The following is an 18,493-nucleotide window of genomic DNA, read 5'->3' as shown; positions in this document are numbered from 1 at the left end:
AGAACGGCACACCAGAAAAAAAAATTGTACATCGAGAGAGCAGAAAAATCACCTTGGAAAAATGCCTATTTCCTATACATAAATACCCTTATCTGGAAAGCGATGTGTTCGGGTTGTATAAATTGACTTGTTTGCTACCCTATGCATACATATACATATACATACTGTAAAAGAACATAAACTTAAACAGTTTAATTTTAAAGCTGTAATTTATCATGGTTTTTAGCTTGAATGTAACAAGATTGATGATACTTATTAATTTGATATCATTAGGGATGAGTGTTTATTTGATGTGACTCGAGCAAACTAAACATTTTTCACTTTGGAACATTTCTTCATGTTGCATCAATATAGTAAAACGTGTAACGTTGTCTGGTCAAGCGGAGCGTACAGGGAAAGTCAACAAACATTTGAATTAGTATCTTAGACGAATTATTCCTTTGAGTATTAAGTCAAGGGTCGTACGGCAGAAAATACGTCTTACGTTCATTACGTGCACTTACGAACAGGATGGCTGAGTGGTTACGTACTAGCCTGCCACCAAAATGATCCGGGTTCGATTCCCGTAGCAGACACATGGAATTTTTCTAGCGATTGCGTCGTATTGGTAGCGTCCTAAAGTTCACTCAAAGTTTCATAATTTGAGTAGATGCAGTGTGTTTGGTGAGTTACTCGTATGACGTAACCCAAATCAGTCGTGAGAGCCGACCCTTTTTTTTTAAGTCGGTGAAAGCCTCGGCTTGAGGTGTAGATGATGTCTTAGAGCTGTAGTATCTTCGGCAATCCATTAGATATCAACTAGAGGATTAACTTTTTGAAGGTTTCAGCGATCGGCTTCATACAAAATTAAAAGTTATACACTGAGAAAAAAGATTACGTCTGACACGTATAAAGTGTGGTAAGGTAGTTATACACCATAGTCACGTATGCGTACTTACACACGACACGTATTTCCATACATAGTCACTGTATAATATACAATGACTAAGGTAAGAAACATGCCACTCGTATTTTATACAAGACGTATGTATAACAATACGTGTCGTACGTTAGCACGCATACGTGTCTGGCGTATAAATTCCTTACCACACTTTATACGTGTCCGACGTAATCTTTTTTCTCAGTGTATGTCCGCTAAGGCCATTTTTCTCATTTTCTCTAAAGGAAATGGCCTTAGCGGACATATAACTTTTAATTTTGTATGAAGCCGATTTGTGAAACCCACACTGACCAAAATATGATAAGTTTTTGTGCATAATGTCTAACTTTCCTGAGGGATGCAAATAGCTTCGAGGCTGGGTTCGGGGTTCGGAAGTTACGTTAAGAGAAAATGGACCATTTGCAAATTTAGTAGCCTACATTCAGGCGGGAAATTATTCGTTTTTTTGATGATTTTTCTGAACCAAAATCTTATTTCAAGAAAGGATTTTGGTAGGCTACAAATTTGCAAATGATAAATTGCTCTTAAGATTTTTACATTGACGATTTGACCATAAGTTGAACGTTGAACGCAAACTTATCATTTCTCTGAATTTTTTGTCAAGCTAGTAGCTGAGTTTTTCCTAATGGATGTTTGCCTATTTTCTAGATTGGACGATAGGTTAGTGCTGAACCGAGTTTCGAAATTTTTGTTTCCATCATTGACGAATCAATCTACAAATGAACAAAATCTTAATCTATCCACTGTTCAGGGAGTTTTTTTTTTCGGAAAGTGCCCTGAATATGTGATGACCGAAAACAACAGAAATTCTGAACCTTTTTTACCAAAACTTTGTTCCAACCGACGAAGAATGCAATATCCCGATTGATCATTACTGCAACGGGCATTCTCATTCCAAACTTACTCACATACTAGTTTAACTACGCCCCACCTCTTGGTCATTCGGGATGTTTACCCACTTCCTGTGTTTTTTTTTAGTTCTGAACATATTTGACATTCTTCAGAGTTTTACAAGTCATCGATGTTCCTAGTCAATAATGTGTTTCCAGGCTACTTTTGGGAATTCAAATTTTGCGCCAAAATATTGTTCACTTGTGACATTGACGACTTTTAAAACTTCGGCTCTCTGACAAATCTAAAATTGTGTTTTCTGAAGGTGATCACACTGTTTGCTCAGTGCCGCTTTTTACCTTTACGGTGCCATGGGCACTTTAAAAAAAAAAAAAAATTCTTGTAATTTTGGGCGCTTCAGTTTTTCTTCGGGCGCCACGGGTGCTTGCCCAAAGTTCCCATACGGAAAAGGTGGCACTGTATATCCTAACCTTTTAAATTTAAATAAAAGAATGTTTCAACGTCTTTTGATAAGTTCATTAATCAAGGGACCTGATCCACCCTTAATGTGGGACTGAGTACTGAGACACTAATAGAGCAAGCTGTCGAAGTCCTTTTGCTTTTCATTTAATCAGGAACATTTACTGAGTCTAGTCTCTTTACGCCCACGCACGTCCATCTCTACATAAAGACCTAAACATTTATCACATTCGATGAGTATACAACTGACAGTGAAACGAAAACGGCAAACGTTCGGATAAAACGTTTACCACGTCACCGTATTCAAATTCAATCATCACATAAATGTTCCAGTGAAGAGAGAAGAATTTGTATTTAAATAAAATCATTTTGCGTATGCACACTATTTCACAGTTCATATTCTCTTTATGTGGTTGCACAACCTTAATCTCATTTAAGCATCAGTTTGATGACTGAGGGAAAAGTTTTATTCAACTTTGTGTGTAAGTTGTTTTCGAAATAACTCCAGACAAACTTAATTACATTTTGGAAATTTAGTTTATCGTAAATGAGAGCAACTGAATAATTTCGACTTTTGCGACAAATTTGCAAATTTAAAAATTGAAGTCATCAAAAAAAAAACGGTGAAATTTTCAGCAATGAACCGTTTGCAAATTTGTAGCCTATATTTAGGCGGAAAAAATTCGTTTTTTGATGATTTCTCTGACAATCTTTTTTTGAAAAAGTAAAACACAGTAAAGCAGCACGAAAAATTGGCTACTTTTAAAGGAAAAATTGGTTAGTGGGTGATAACTTAACCCACTCGGAGAAACCTGTGCAGATTGCGTAAATTTATACGAATTGCGTGCTAGACGCATCGGTCCTTTGCTGAAAAGCATACATTAGGGCGATTTTTAAATACTGGATTTTAGTCTACTTTTAATGATATCTTTCCATCAGCATCCTTTTTGAAAAATGTACGACCGCAATTCCGACCAGGGATGATGATAACAAAAATGAAGTACGAGGCATACAAACGTAGGCTACAATTTTAGCTAAATACCGATGCCTCTAGATGGGTTTACTTTAAAAAAAATAATTTGAGAGAAATCATTAAAAATCATGTCAATTACTAGCGCCACCTATGTTCTAATAGATCAATCATAAGATTTTCAATTGACAATTGTATAATATCTCTGAAATATTGGTAATAGGCACATTTGCGGCTTAAGTGGATAGCTTGTTTCCTCTTTTTATTCTTTCCCATACTCAACTTTTTGCAAGAACAATATGACTCACCCTCTGACAATTATTTCTACAAGATGTTGTTAGCCGCAGGTGATGTTCTTCGAAACTTTCTTCTCCCAGTTCATGACACTGTAACTCCTACGGTTGATTTGAACCATAATTCGTTAACTCTCGGCAGAGATAAGCCATTTGCATTTTACCATATATTCTCATACGAAAAATGGATAATAGCGATGGTAAACTGCATTAAAAATAGGTATAAGACAGAGACACAGATGCATATTGGTTGAATGTAAAATCGGAAAACAAAATCATTTCGATGAAAATTAAAATTAGAAAACTTTGCGATTTATTGCAGTTTCAATTATTTAGTTCTAGTACAATTTTTGCATTCATACCCAGCCAAAGTTTTGTAACTTTTAAGTACGAACTCTTACGAAAATTACTGGTGCTGAAATTTGTAAATAATTATCTTACCATACACCGAAATGAAAATTCTTTCAATTTAGTTTTTCTTACATGCAAACACCACCCTAACACCACCATAAAACTGACGACGATAAAGTTTCAGTTGAATTTTCTCACAAAACTTGCCTATTGTCGAGGAGAGCGAGAGTTTTAAGTGTGTCTAACTATTACTCTTTATCGATGAAAATTTATGGGTGAATGGGTTTTTAAGTATTTCATAAAGAGAGTTTGCTGGCGAATACAAATATGTGCACATCGCTGCGAACTATCCATTTTTGATTTAAGTGCAAAGTTTAGTTGAATCCGAAATGTTAGTAAAATTAGAAATTAGAAACTCACGTATACCGCCATTCAAAGAGTTTCAAACTCTCTTCATCTTGGACATATCACGAATTAAAAATGTCGAAACTTCGACTTTATCTGGCTGTGGCTACGTGGTCAGGTTGTCGAGGGAAGACATTTTAACACGAATTAGCTTCGAATTAGTCCCTCTATCCGTTACAATAACAATCTGTATTCAAATTGACTCGTCGGTCCCGCACGAACGCTCACACAAGTACATGTGAGTGTGAGTGTTTGGTTCTAACACCGAAATATTTCTACATTGTTGGTTCGAACTTTCGTTCTTCGTTCGTTCTTGCACGTGTTTTTGTTGGTATTTACCAGCCTTGTTATAGCTATTTCACATGTCTCGCATGTGAAGTTTACTTTCAATTTTCATTTTGCTTATGGTTCGCTAGACTTGTACATGCTACAGGATATGACCAGCCACTTGGTTAGTTGTTTCCTTGCCACTGTTGGCATGGCTCGCTGAGATATTGGCAAAAATCATTCTTTAAAACTTTTGAGGAATTATGAAATTGCATTGCACTGTCGTCTCTCAGTCGAAACAGTGGTAGAAACCATTTCGATAATCTTTTACTTCATTTGCTTTAACATTAATTTTACGAGAAAGACCGTACGGTATCGCTTATGTTTGTCGTTGCTCTTGATAGTTGCTGATGAAACGTTAAATAATTGAATGAACAATCATCATTCGCCTTGCAGAGTAATTTCACATTCAAATCATTCGATGTAAACTTCAGACAGATATAAAACAGAGCAAAATTCTTCCAAATGAAAAACTATCATGAGTCATTGAACACTGACGATTAAAGTTTTATGGCTTATCAGACATTCAAAGAACTTGTTACAATGATTTCTTTTGATTTTTCTCTTCTTTTGAATTATGCTCCATTGGCTGGAGTATTCAAATTCTGTCAATTTCTTTCGTCTGATTCATATATATATACGGAGAGCTCTTTTATTGACAAAAATATTCAATATTATGCCACAAGCCACAGATGTAAGCACAAGAAATCCATTTGAAATTTTTCATCACCAAGTGCACAAATCAATCAATCAATCAAATGTCAAATACAGAAAACAGAAAAAAAAATATTTCTGCCAGAAAGCTTCATTTGATTATGTGTGTATCTATAGGCTAATGATTTTTTGATGGGAGGGTTTAAAAACTCATTTTTTCTAGATGAACAATTCCGCACACCGACTTTTTATTTCTTTCTTTCTTCTTCTCCCGTTTAATTACTTATGCTGGTTTTGATTTTTCCTCCGAATTACAAAAGAAAATGGCTTTGAATGGGAAAAAAACACGAACAAAAGCGACTAAACTTATTGACTCTTCTTGAAAGATGTGCCCGAGATCGTAGTTCAATTTAAAAACTTTTCAAATAGTTTGTGTGTTCTTTTCGAGAGAGAGGAGAGAAGGTTCTTTCTGAATTTGTTTTATTTAAACATTTTCCGCTTGGATACACATATGTATGTATAAATACACCCATCACCGATGAAAAAGTGATTCGGTTTTTGTTGAAGAAAAACTTTTCAAATTTGACTTTTTAATAAAAATTTTAATTCCAAGTTCAAATTACAATGTAGACTTCTTCGCAAGCACTATCCCAACAAAAACCTTTAAAGAGAAAAAATTGACGCAGTCCTTGCGGTATTTTAGAAGTTGAAACACAAGGGTTGCGCCACTTTTTTGTCTTTAGAGTTTTTTGTTCTTATATCACTAGTTTTAGATGACAAACCGGAGACATCACCTAAGGTCCTAAAATCTAGGAACCACCAAGGAAACAGGTTTCTCATGTCGGAACCAATCCGAAAGCATCGAAAATCCCGAAAGAAGTTGAGAAATACCAGAGAAATCACCTCGAATCCCAAAATGTAGGAACCACCATGGGAACAGGTTACTCAGATCAAAACAAATTCGAAAATATGCAAAACCCTGATTCAAGTTGAGAAATGCCAGAGAAATAACCTCGAATCCCAAAATGTAGGAACCACCATGGGAACAAGTTGCTCCTGACGGAACTAATCAGAAAACATCGAAAAACCCGAAAGAAGTTGAGAAATGCCAGAGAAATCACCTTGAATCCCAAAATATAGGAACCACCATGGGAACAGATTACTCATGTCGGAACTAATCAGAAAACATCAAAAAAAAAACGAAAGAAGTTGAGAAATGCTATTGAAATCGCTTCGAATCTTAAAATCTAGGAACCACCATGAGAGCAGATTACTCATGACGGAACGAATCCTAAAGCATCAAGCACGTTCCCATCACCTTTGAACTCTATTTCTAAAAATCGTTCAGTATGCTGGTACCGTCATTTTCGGGTCATTTTTACATAAAGTTACAAATAACGTTACTGGTGTAACGTAACTTTAAATTTGTGGTTCTGAGAGTAGCATTACAAATTAATCGTTGTTGTGACGTTATGTCAATAGACCAAAATAAATGATGGCTGCTATTCACAGAAAAATCAATATGTCAGCTGAAAATGGCAACATCTTACCTAACGCTCGGAAATAGAAAAGAAAAAGGCTAAAATGTCATATTGTCGTACAACAAAAAAATAAAATAAAAGTTACTTTCATTCAACGACATATACTTTGAAAGAAAATCTCTCGACAGAAAAGTTTTCTTTAAAAATCCAAAATGAACTTTTTTCCATCCAAAAAATTGTGTGGAAAATGAAAAGGAAGTTAAATATTTACAATAAAAACGAAATCTATTGGAATGGGAAACGAATTTCAAATTGAAACAAAACTTCACTTACATCTGTTGCTTGATGGTTCGGTCAAATATAACGTACATAATATCAAAATTAAACCCTTCAATTTGTATACATAAGTTTCGTGAGAAAGCACGGTCGACGCTTTTTTTCTTGAACATTTGTCTTTTTTCTGTTTAAAAACCAAAATCAATATTTTCTTTATCATGAACGTAACAGTCCAGATGCTGAAGTGTTGTCCCGCAGGATTTCCATTTTTTTCTTCTAAAAAATAGTCGACAATAACATGTCCAAAATAAAATGTTTTTTTACTGGCAGAACCGACGATAGATTGTTTCCTTAGAACTTCGACGACTTATGAGTTAAATACATGAAAAGGTGTTATCTCATGATAGTAAGTTCAATGTTAAATCTTATGAAGTAACAGATTTTATTGTCTGTATCAAGCGAAAGTTGACCAATACACAGCAGTTTGTTTGCTGCAAAAATGATCCATTACGTGACGAATATTAACGGTTCATTTTTACATGAATTACAACCAGAATACATTGGCTGTTCCGTTCCTACGTAATTCATTAATTCTGATACAGCTTCATGAATTACAACCACAATACATTGGCTGTTCCTACGTTATTCATTAATTCTGATACAGCTTCTGATAAGCTTATTCGTGTGCTTTTTGATAACTTGCTTAGATATAACTAAACTGCTTTTTCGACAAGAATAGTTGTTTACCTTGCCTCCGACTCGGATGTTTGCCTCAAGTAATGAATTACCATCTCAGCATCCAATGCATCGAACATCTAGGCGATAATTTTAACAAAGGAAGTAGTAGACTTAGTGTTTGTATGACGATTCGGTTTCATTTAAGTGCAATGTATCTTTTGCATATGTTTAGCCTACATTTAGGCGGAAAAATATTCGTTTTTTTTCATGATTTTTCACTAAAATCTTGTTTTTAAGAAGTAGCACCACTAACACATTCACATTGCGGCTTGTCAACTTTCGGCAACATGGACTTTACTTAAATAATCGAGGAATGCCTCCAAATAAATTTCTAAAAATCTAGAATTGGCAAGCCGCAATTAATTTCAATGTGTTACTTTTAACGGAAAAATTGGTTTGTGTGTGATAACTGGTCCTACTTGGAGAAATGTGTGCAGACTACGTATATCTACACAATATACAAAGGATTCTACAGGTTGGACCAGTTATCACCAACAAACCAATTTTTCGTTTAAAAGTGTTTCTGAGTGTTCAAATGGATTTACTCTTTCAAAAAAAAAGCGTTTGGTTTAGGAAAACCATCAAAAAACAATCATTTTTCCGCCTAAATGTAGGCTACAAATTTGCAAAAAGTGGCCATTGCCCTTTCACTGACAATATAGTTGTAACTTCTGTGATCAGCAGTAGGTCTATTCCATCTGTCATCTGACATGTGAAATGTCAAACAAAAATAAATTTGCGAAATTATCACCAAATCGGAGATTTCTTTCCACTAATAGAAATCAGAAAAATTAACGGTTTTTATGACTAATTTGAATAGCTGTTTTCGTTTGACATTTAAAACGTCACTTTGACAGATGGTATAGACAACTTTTGATGAGAACAGTTACAGCTCTTCTAGATCAAAATCGGTCGTGAACCTCACAGTTAACTTTCAGAGGACTAACTGAGCGACAAAACTTAAGAGCAATTGACCCTTTTTGGCGGAAAAATATTCGTTTTTTGATGATTTCTCCGAACTAAAATCTTGGTTTAAAGAAGTAGAACCATTAAAGCATGCAAAAATGTGTTACTTTTAAAGGAAACAATGGTTTGCTGGTGATAACTTAACACACGGGGAGAAACCTGTGTAGATTTTGTAAAGTTATGTAATCTGTACAGGTCTCTTCAAGTGGGATAAGTTATCACCGACAAAAAAAATCCTTTTAATTGTATAACACATCTTTGCGTGGTCCAATAGTTTTACTTAAAAAAAAGATTTTGGTTCAGAGAAATCATCAAAAAACTAGAAAAAAATCGCCTTAATGTGGGCTACAAACTTGCAAAGGGTCCATTGCTCTTAACTGATTAACTATTTTCATCACAAAATAGTAATTTCCACCTCGATCCAATGTATCGAACATGTAGGCGATAATTTTAACAAAGGAAGTAGTAGACTCATGTTTGACGATTCGGTTCCATTTAACAGAATTTAAGTAAAGTAAAATAAATCCAACAAAATTGCATAAATATCCGGACTATTGAGGGCATTCAATATTCAATATTTTAGAATTCACTTCCAAGGTGTTATTCAATTTTGAATTCTATTTTTGACTATAATCTATATAAAGATTATGAACGGAGCGCATATTATGGATCACATATACGTTTTATATTAAAGTCTTCACTGTCTAGACACGTCAATTGATTCGGGGGTTGCAGCTCTCACTCAAACCACTTACATATCAATTCCATCTCTATAACTCTCTGAACTCGTATAAATTTCAAAACTTTGTAATAGAAAATTCGTTTTAAAATTGTGTTATTTGCCCAGAATTTACTACTGTTCTAAGTGTGTTCGGTGTTTTTAATGGAAATGGTTTACATTATGGCGATAATGATAGCATATATAAATACACATTCCATATAACATTGCCAATTATTATATGTGGTATAAGGTGACGTGATTGAATCGGGCGGCTGGTGGAATTAAACAAACGCCTGAATGGAAACATTTTTCGGAGAGCTACAACATTTTCACGGTTTCGTTCGGTGAGTTCGATGTCTCCAATGTTGTATTTCAAATTTTTGGCAGCCATCCAAAGCAGCTGGTTTAACTTATTTACTGTTACATTATATACTGTACCATCCTACTCACTTATAAATACACCGTCTTGTATAGTAAAATTAAATTAACTTCAAAAAAGCCATTATTTTTCATACAAAACTGTGAAAACGGTTCGAAGTTTGATGTTTTGATGATGATTCCAATGCCGTTTGTATCGTTCAATAAAGAGATGTTCGTAACTTTGTCGGAAAACTTCAAAAATACAATGCATTGACGCTTGTTCATATAGGAAATGCGATAAATAAACAACATACGAAGACACACACAGACTCACACTCAACACACATCCCAATAAAAACTTGATAAACAAAATTAACTTTGGCACTAATTTTCGTTCGACATTCGACAAGACCTACTCTAAAAATACACAAACTTTTTCATTTACATATCCACACAGGCTATGCTTATATAGGGTGGGCCAAGGAACTAACCTGACGAAAACTGTGGGGAAATCCGGGAAATGAAACGGTTCTAAATGACTTCGTTGTGAAACGTGTTCATGGATCGAAGATCCAATTAGACCAGATAGATGATAATTGTGGCGCCTGGGACCCTACAATGACAATGTCGCTGATTTAGACTTTTATGCAGAGAAATGCTAAGTTGATATGTATGTGGCTTAGAAGGAAAATTTGAATGACAGGTGGCACCTATTAGAGAGAATTTAACCAATTTTGTAAGAAATTCTCTCTCATACTTATCGCATTCTCTCCCATAGGTGCCATCACATGTTACTTCTATCTCACCAACTTAACATTTTTCTGCTTTTATCTTCATCTAGTAATGGATGATGTATTGATATCTCGAGTGGTTAGCAGTTAATCATATCGACAAAATGTTATTGAATGACGAAACGTTGTCCCAGGCGCCATTTTTATCATATATCTTATTAAGACCTTGGTCTTCATGTAGTAATGGATAAGGTCTTGATATTTTGATTTGTTAACTGTTAATCATATCGATTTTTGTGTCTTATTCAACGACGTCCCAAGTGCCATAATTACCATCTATCTAATTCAGACATTTGTCTTCATCGAGTAATGGATCTGGTCGTGATATTTTGTGTGATTATCCGTTAATCATATTCAATTTTGTGCTATGTTCAAGAACGAAGTATCGTCCCAGGAGCAATAATTGTCATCTCTCTGATTAAGACCTTTATGTTCATCAAGTAATGGATGTAGTATTGATATCTTTAGTGGTTAACTGTTAATCATTTCGGTTTTTGTGTCATATTCAACGACGAAACGCCGTCCCAGATGGAATAATTACCATCTTTCTAATTAAGACATTTGCCTTCAGATAGTAATGTATCTGGTCTTGATATTTTGAGCAGTTAACGGTTAATTAAATCGACTTTTGTGTTGGTTTAAATGACGAAGCGTCGTCCCAGGTGCAATAAATATCATCTCTCTGATTTAGACCTTTATCTTACTAATAATGGATCTGGTCTTGATATATTGAGCGGTTAACCGTTAATTATATCGATTTTTGTGTCGTATACATCTAATTAAGACCTTTGTCTTGATCTAGTTAATGGATCTGGTCTTGATGTCTTGAGTGGTTAACTGCTAATCATGTGAAATTTTATGTCGCGTAATCAATGACAAAGAACCGTTCCAGGCGCCATAATTGTCATATCTCTGATTTCGACCTGTATCTTCATCTAGTAATGGATCTGGTCTTGATATTTGGTTTGGTTAACAGTTAATCATATCGATTTTTGTGTTGGATTCAATAATGAAGCGCCGTCCCAGGTGCCATAAATATCATCTTATTGATTCATCGAATAATGGATAAGGTCGTATATTTTGACTGGTTAACCTTAAATCATATGCATTTTTGTGTCCATATTAAAACTCCAGTTAGTCTCAGGTCCATTTCAAATTTGGTAAATGTTTAACTTCAACGACCTCTGAGAGCCTCTTTCGATATAGTCTGGACCTATGGACGCTTTCCATTAGCAGACTGTGTCCGTTGGTCTGCGACCCAGACTATACGATCATTTACTTGTCGAATGTACAATTTTGGACCACTCTAGTATTATTTAACTGAAAGAGTTGCCACTCATTAATTATTGATATAAGACTTTGAGAACGTTTGAGTTTCTGTCATAACATTTACGGCGTACTTATACTTTGTGTATACTCTCATATACAATGCTGTTACATTTATGTATTTATGCAATGTATACTCAAATAGAATTACAATATAAAATTTAATTTGTGTTTATGTACAGCGAAAATTATCGAAACTTTGAAGAACATTTCATTCAAGTAATTAGCTGAATGTTTGCTGAACATATTCCGCTGAAACAGACGAACGTAAATATTTTGGTGCAATGGATTGGATCGATGATCGTTAAATAAAATGACAATTAAGTTCTTTAGTTATATAATCGGGTGGGGGTCGATTTATGATTATATTGTTATATTTTTGCTTCCTTCTTAATACCGACTACATTGGCTGAAAAAGCAGGGCCGTAGCTAGAAGATATCGACCATTGAATGCCGACGATACCAACTCATTTAAAGAATGATTCAATCATGCCTAAATATCATGTCCGGAGCGATAGCGGAGTCTAACTTCCAAAAAAAGAACGAAGAAAATTTTTTGAGACGCGGCAACTATATAGCCGAACATTTCTGTTTCTACCCTTTGGTTTATATCACCACAAAACATAATCTATTATATTCTCGCTTCAAATACGAGCAAAACGAGCTATCACTCGACTATGTAGTTTTAAAATTGCCGGAGATACATCGTTTTGAAATTGGTCACTTTTCATACAAAATACACCAAATTGACATTTCCCAAACAATCAAAATCTTTCAACTTACTCTGTATGTTTCTATCTATCTATCTATCGACGGTCGATCTCGGAAACCAGTCAGCCAATCTCCATGAAATTTTGCAGGAGTCTCAGGGTGGGCATAAAAAAGGATATGTGATACGCCAAAACCCCAGGAAAAACCAGAATTTTGTTTTATTGGCCTCGAAGTGGTTTCTGAGTGTGGTTTTCGAGGGTCGGGAACGCGTTTTCGGCTGTAGCTTAGCTGTATTGAAACCTACAGAGGCGTGCGACCCATCAAATGAAAGGTATTCGAACAAAAAAATAATTTCAAAAATCGGGGCAGATTCGTTTGAGCTAGAGCGATTAGAGTGACCAAATTTTGAGCTACTCGAGCGTAGGATGAAAGGACTAATATTTTTGCGATTATGAGAGATAGAGAGTTACTTTCTTCGGCAAAGTCTCAGAGTTTTACGAGTACAGTCGAGGAAATTTAGATTTCGGGTTTTCCAAAGGTATTAATCTTATTTAACCCACACTTTATCCCACAACAATGGAATCCACAAATTTAAATTTAGTTAACACAACGGTCACAATGACGGCGCTGCAGTCACGATTTCAAAATGTGATATAGGGTGGCTAATTAAATTTTGGTTTTAGCTACATTTTCTCTTGGTTTTTAATTATTATATTAGGCTTCTAAATTAAGAGTACCTTTATGCAATATAAACCGTTTGAGTTTGAAAAAAGATGTTTTGTATCAGTGAACGATATAGGAAAGCGTTCAGTACGTCTCAACATACAAAAGAACGTAAAATATAATTGTACATTTAGCCACCCTACGTCCGTCATCGCTTCTATTGTCTTCAAAAACATATTGTGTGCTTGTCATGATATGTATCAGACGTTTGTTTATTTATGTGTCTCATCTAAAATGCTGGCCAGCAAAATTTTGATCATTAAATTCAACGGCAAAATTGATCTAAATGTTAAAATAATTGTGAATAATAGTGAAGTTAATGTGGTTTTGTTTTCTCTTCATAAAGGAATTTGCATCAGTTCGATGTAGAGTGCGGAGCACCATTAGAAAAAAAACTTGTCGCTGAAGAATGATCAAAAAGTTGCTGGACGCAATAGCTTCAACTAATGCTTTGCAGGATATAGAATCAAAATTAGAGAAACACCAAGAGCCGTCCATTTGAAATCTTCATCATCATCATTTCAACTAAAGGTTTTTTTTAACGAAACGGAAGTTCGCTCGCAGATTCGGATCGGAACATCTCATTCGTTTTCGCTAAAGCTCGTAGCCGTCATTAATCATGATTCCCATGAAGAATCGCCAAAAATAAAAAGTTGGCAAGGGATGAAGAAACGCCGGCAAAAACAAAGAATGATAAATTTGTCTTTGTTGCGTTTCTTCACACTTTGGCGATTCTTCGTGGTGATTAAACAAATCCTTGGAAATTTATCCTTTTACGAAATTTATCTAAAAGGCGTTATTTGTTCGAAGCTAGTGAATCTATCCTTTTATAAAAGTTACGAAATGCTGCCTGGTTTGATCCTAAGGAAACTCTTATTTTACGTCAGGTAACGGCATCTTGTTCGATCCCAGGGAATTCATACTTTAACGAAAGATCCCGAGGACACTATCATTTTACGAAAGATAATGTAGAGACATTTCAAAAACGTATTTTTACACTTTGGCGTTTCCTCACACTCTGGCGATTTTTCTCTTCTTCTCTTCACACTCTATCGATTTTTCTTGGCAATTCATCATTATGGTTGATTTGTTAAATCAACAAGAAAAATCGCCATAATGTGAAGAAAAACCAAGAAATATCGCCAAAGAGTAAAGAAACTCCAAGGATCATAGAGAATTGAAAATTTGTCTTTATGGCGTTTCTTCACACTTCTGAGACTTTTCTTGATGATTTAACAAATCAACTAAATATGATGAATTGTCAAGAAAAATCGCCAAAGTGTGAAGAAACTCCAAAATATGACAAATACAATATTGTCGATTTGACTATAACTTTTATTTAGAAAAAGATTGTACGGGACAGTATGCACTGCTTATCATATAATTCCTCTCTCTTGTGTTTATCTGTGTTCTACGAAGCCAAAATATAATTTCGGACTACAAGTAAACCGTCTCGACTGCCCAGTAATTATTTTCCTAAGTTCCTAATGAGTGCAAAAAGGCTATTTCAACATTAGTTAGGAAAGCATAATTTTTATGTGAATGTTTCTGAGGTTTTCCATCTTAATATTTTCATGAAGTTACAAATAATCCACAGAAAATTTTATTACCCTAGAACGAGGTCGGAAATCAAATAAATCAAATAGAAAACAGACTTGGAAATTGTTATTTTGTCTAAAAGTTGATATTAAAATTCTTTGGAAATCGTAAATCGCATAATTGCATGAGCAGGCATCTCAGGATTATAAATCAGGAACTTTGAAGTTCGTCATATATTTATATTCTTATCTTATTCCTGACCAGATTCTGTTTTCATGATTGAGCTCAATCTTGAGCTTCACTTATACAAAGAGTTGAATTTATTTCCTATGCCAAATTGTAATTTGGCGAAAAAGAATGTTCCGAATCTGCGTTTCGTTTAAAAAAAAGCCTTTAGTTGAAATGATGATTGTGAAGATTTCAAATGGACGGCTCTTGGTGTTTCTCTAATTTTGACATGACTAATTTTCTAACGGGACATGGACGTTGCAATGACATGCTTTTCAAATGGAACATCAACAACGACCCCAGTTCGAGGTATTTTTACTTTTGAAGATTTAAAAAAAAAACTTCATAAAATCTTTGTCCTAAAAATCTCAAAATTCCCATAGAGATTTTTCGGATTTTTGCAAGCTACTAAAGCGAGTATCCCCTCGCCCCAGTTGCCAATGTGGATATGAACGACAGACGATGACCCATATACTGTACGACTGTCCAATCTTAAAGTTCGACGGTGACATTGAAATGATTATCGCTTTGTCCACGGAAGCTTTGAACTGGCTCGGAAAGTTGAACCTGTGAAGACAATCTAACGTACTGTGATACCTTTTTTTCGTATGTGATATTTGGTTGTGAATTTATGTCTTAGTTTTAATTGTTCGATTTCGCTATAATGACTTATGTAATTGAGTGTGTAATCACCATACGCTAAATAAATAAATAAATCTAATTTTGATTCTATATCCTGCAAAGCATTAGTTGAAGCTATTGCGTCCAGCAACTTTTTGATCATTCTTCAGCGACAAGTTTTTTTTTCTAATGGTGCTCCGCACTTTACATCGAACTGGTGCAAATTCCTTTATGAAGAGAAAACAAAACCACATTAACTTCACTATTATTCACAATTATTTTAACATTTAGATCAATTTTGCCGTTGAATTTAATGATCAAAATTTTGCTGGCCAGCATTTTAGATGAGACACATAAATAAACAAACGTCTGATACATATCATGACAAGCACGCAATATGTTTTTGAAGACAATAGAAGCGATGACGGACGTAGGGTGGCTAAATGTACAATTATATTTTACGTTCTTTTGTATGTTAAGACGTACTGAACGCTTTCCTATATCGTTCACTGATACAAAACATCTTTTTTCAAACTCAAACGGTTTATATTGCATAAAGGTACTCTTAATTTAGAAGCCTAATATAATAATTAAAAACCAAGAGAAAATGTAACCAAAACCAAAATTTAGTTTATCCACCCTATATCACATTTTGAAATCGTGACTGTAGCGCCGTCATTGCGACCGCTGAGTTAACTAAATTTAAATTTGTGGATTCCAATGTTGTGGGATAAAGTGTGGGTTAAATAAGATTAATACCTTTGGAAAACCCGAAAACTAAATTTCTTCGGCTGTAGAACAGAGGGGCATATTTCTTGGAGATATTTCTTGAATGGTGTCATATAGAGAATTACTTTCTTTGTCAAATTTTCGAAATTCGTCAAATTTTCGAATTTCGTCAAATTTTCGAATTTCGTCAAATTTTTGATTTTCGTCAAATTTTCGAATTTTGTCAAATTTTCGATTTTGGTCAAATTTTCGAATTTCGTCAAATTTTCGAATTTCGTCAAATTTTCGAATTTCTGTTATAAACTGTTATTAAAAGCAGTGTTCTAAAACTTCTAAAACGACTGATATCCCAACAAAAATCTTTTCGAGAAAAGTGTGACGCAGTCTTTGAAATACATTTTCTAAAATGAATGATATCGCTAGAGTTGACGCTTTCAGCTTCGTTACGCAAAAATTAAATTTTACACCCAATTTTAGTTCAAACAAGCTGGCTTAGGTTTTGTCATCATCTGCCAAATAATTTTTACCAAGAAAAATTTGACTGGAAACAACCAAAATTTTACCAAAAAAATCTGCGTCGCAAAGTGGCAAATGTTCACGAACAGACCAGCAAGAAAATTTATCTGCCACATGCCTCCTATTAAGAAAACCTTCACCTAAACTTTAAAAGTTTCACTTAGTCGTTAAAAGTCCTAGTTAACCCTTAAAAATCCCACTTAGCCCTTATACATCCCAAACTCTTAAAAATCCATATCTACTGCTATGAATACCATATAATACATAAAAATCAACTTAACAATCAAAAATCCTACTTAGCAATTGAAAAACTCACTTAACAATTAAAAATCTTTTTCTACTCCTTAGAACAACATCTAATCCTTAAAAATCCCAGTTAACCGTTAAAATTCATACTTAACCCTTTAGGCCCGTCATAGGTAAAGGACAGGACAGTTTGCCGAAAATGTATTAAAAATTTTATCACAAAAATTCACCGAAAAAATTCAAAGAAACTCACCTCTCATACTTTCCATTGTATTCGGGCATAGTCTCTTTATGTGTTTTTTTTTGTTTTGTCGCGACACAAACACAGAAAATATTTCGACACAACTGTGACACTCCGCTAGAATGAATGTTTGCTGTGTTCACTTCGCCGGTAAAATATTTCCTTTCAAAAAAGTGTCGGACATTTTATAAAATTCATCAAACCGTTGACAAAGGATAGCGTATACGTTTAATAATGTTCATCGACTGTTTTTACGAGAGCTCAGCGGACATTCCTTCAACAATGGGAGAGCATTTATTACAATTGTGACCTCTCGTAAGACTGCACTGAGCGTAAATAAATGTTCGTTCAGATTTCACACTTCTTTAGTAAGCTAACAAGAATTCGCTAAGTCTAATTATGCCACCTCTTTGAATAAAAATATCGGCTGAGTTCTCCTGTGAGCTTTAACAAACCTGCGCTGAGCAGCTGAGCTCTAATAATTCTCCCCTTGGCTTTATGCTGAAAACAAACGAGACATTGAAAACGTGTTTTGGTCCTAGTTTTCATTGACAAATGCAGCAATCGTAATTTTCGAGAGATAAATTTCTAACTTTATTTGACGTTTGCGACAATTTCGTCATGAAAACAAGGACCAAAACATGTTTTGAATGCCTCGTTGGTTTTCAGCTTTAGGAAGTGTCCGTTAGGTTTCAGCAAGTTGTAGTAAGGGTAAATGGAGCTAACCGGAGACTCAATTAACAGGGGAGATCTACCACAGCTAAATGGAGTTTTATTAAATCATAGCGAACACTTATTAGGTATCCGCTGATGCTTATTGAGTGTTCGCTTAGATTCATTGCCTTAGTACAACGTGCTTAGGCCCGACGGACTCTTACTGAAGCCCAGCGGAGAATTATTAGAGCTCATTAGAAGTTTGTCAAAGCTCAGCGTAGGTTTGTCAAAACTCAGCGGAGAAATATTCGACCTGAGCCGATATTTTCATTGAAAGAGGTGACATAATTAGCCTCACCGAAGTCTTGTTAACTT

General features: G+C 34.8%; 1 long non-coding RNA gene across 1 annotated transcript; it reads left to right on the top strand.

Annotated features, from left to right (window-relative positions):
• The first annotated feature begins 914 nt into the window (after nt 1-914).
• On the top strand, nt 915-15,874 carry LOC119075826. The gene is made up of 3 exons (XR_005087467.1): nt 915-1,129; nt 11,821-11,823; nt 15,862-15,874. It is a non-coding gene; the product is annotated as an uncharacterized LOC119075826 (long non-coding RNA).
• Nucleotides 15,875-18,493: the final 2,619 nt, after the last annotated feature.

Source organism: Bradysia coprophila, unplaced genomic scaffold (assembly GCF_014529535.1).
Source record: "Bradysia coprophila strain Holo2 unplaced genomic scaffold, BU_Bcop_v1 contig_232, whole genome shotgun sequence".
In the NCBI taxonomy this organism is placed as follows: domain Eukaryota; kingdom Metazoa; phylum Arthropoda; class Insecta; order Diptera; family Sciaridae; genus Bradysia; species Bradysia coprophila.
The sequence above is the reverse complement of the archived record's forward strand: the minus strand, read 5'-3'. Positions and strand labels throughout refer to the sequence as shown.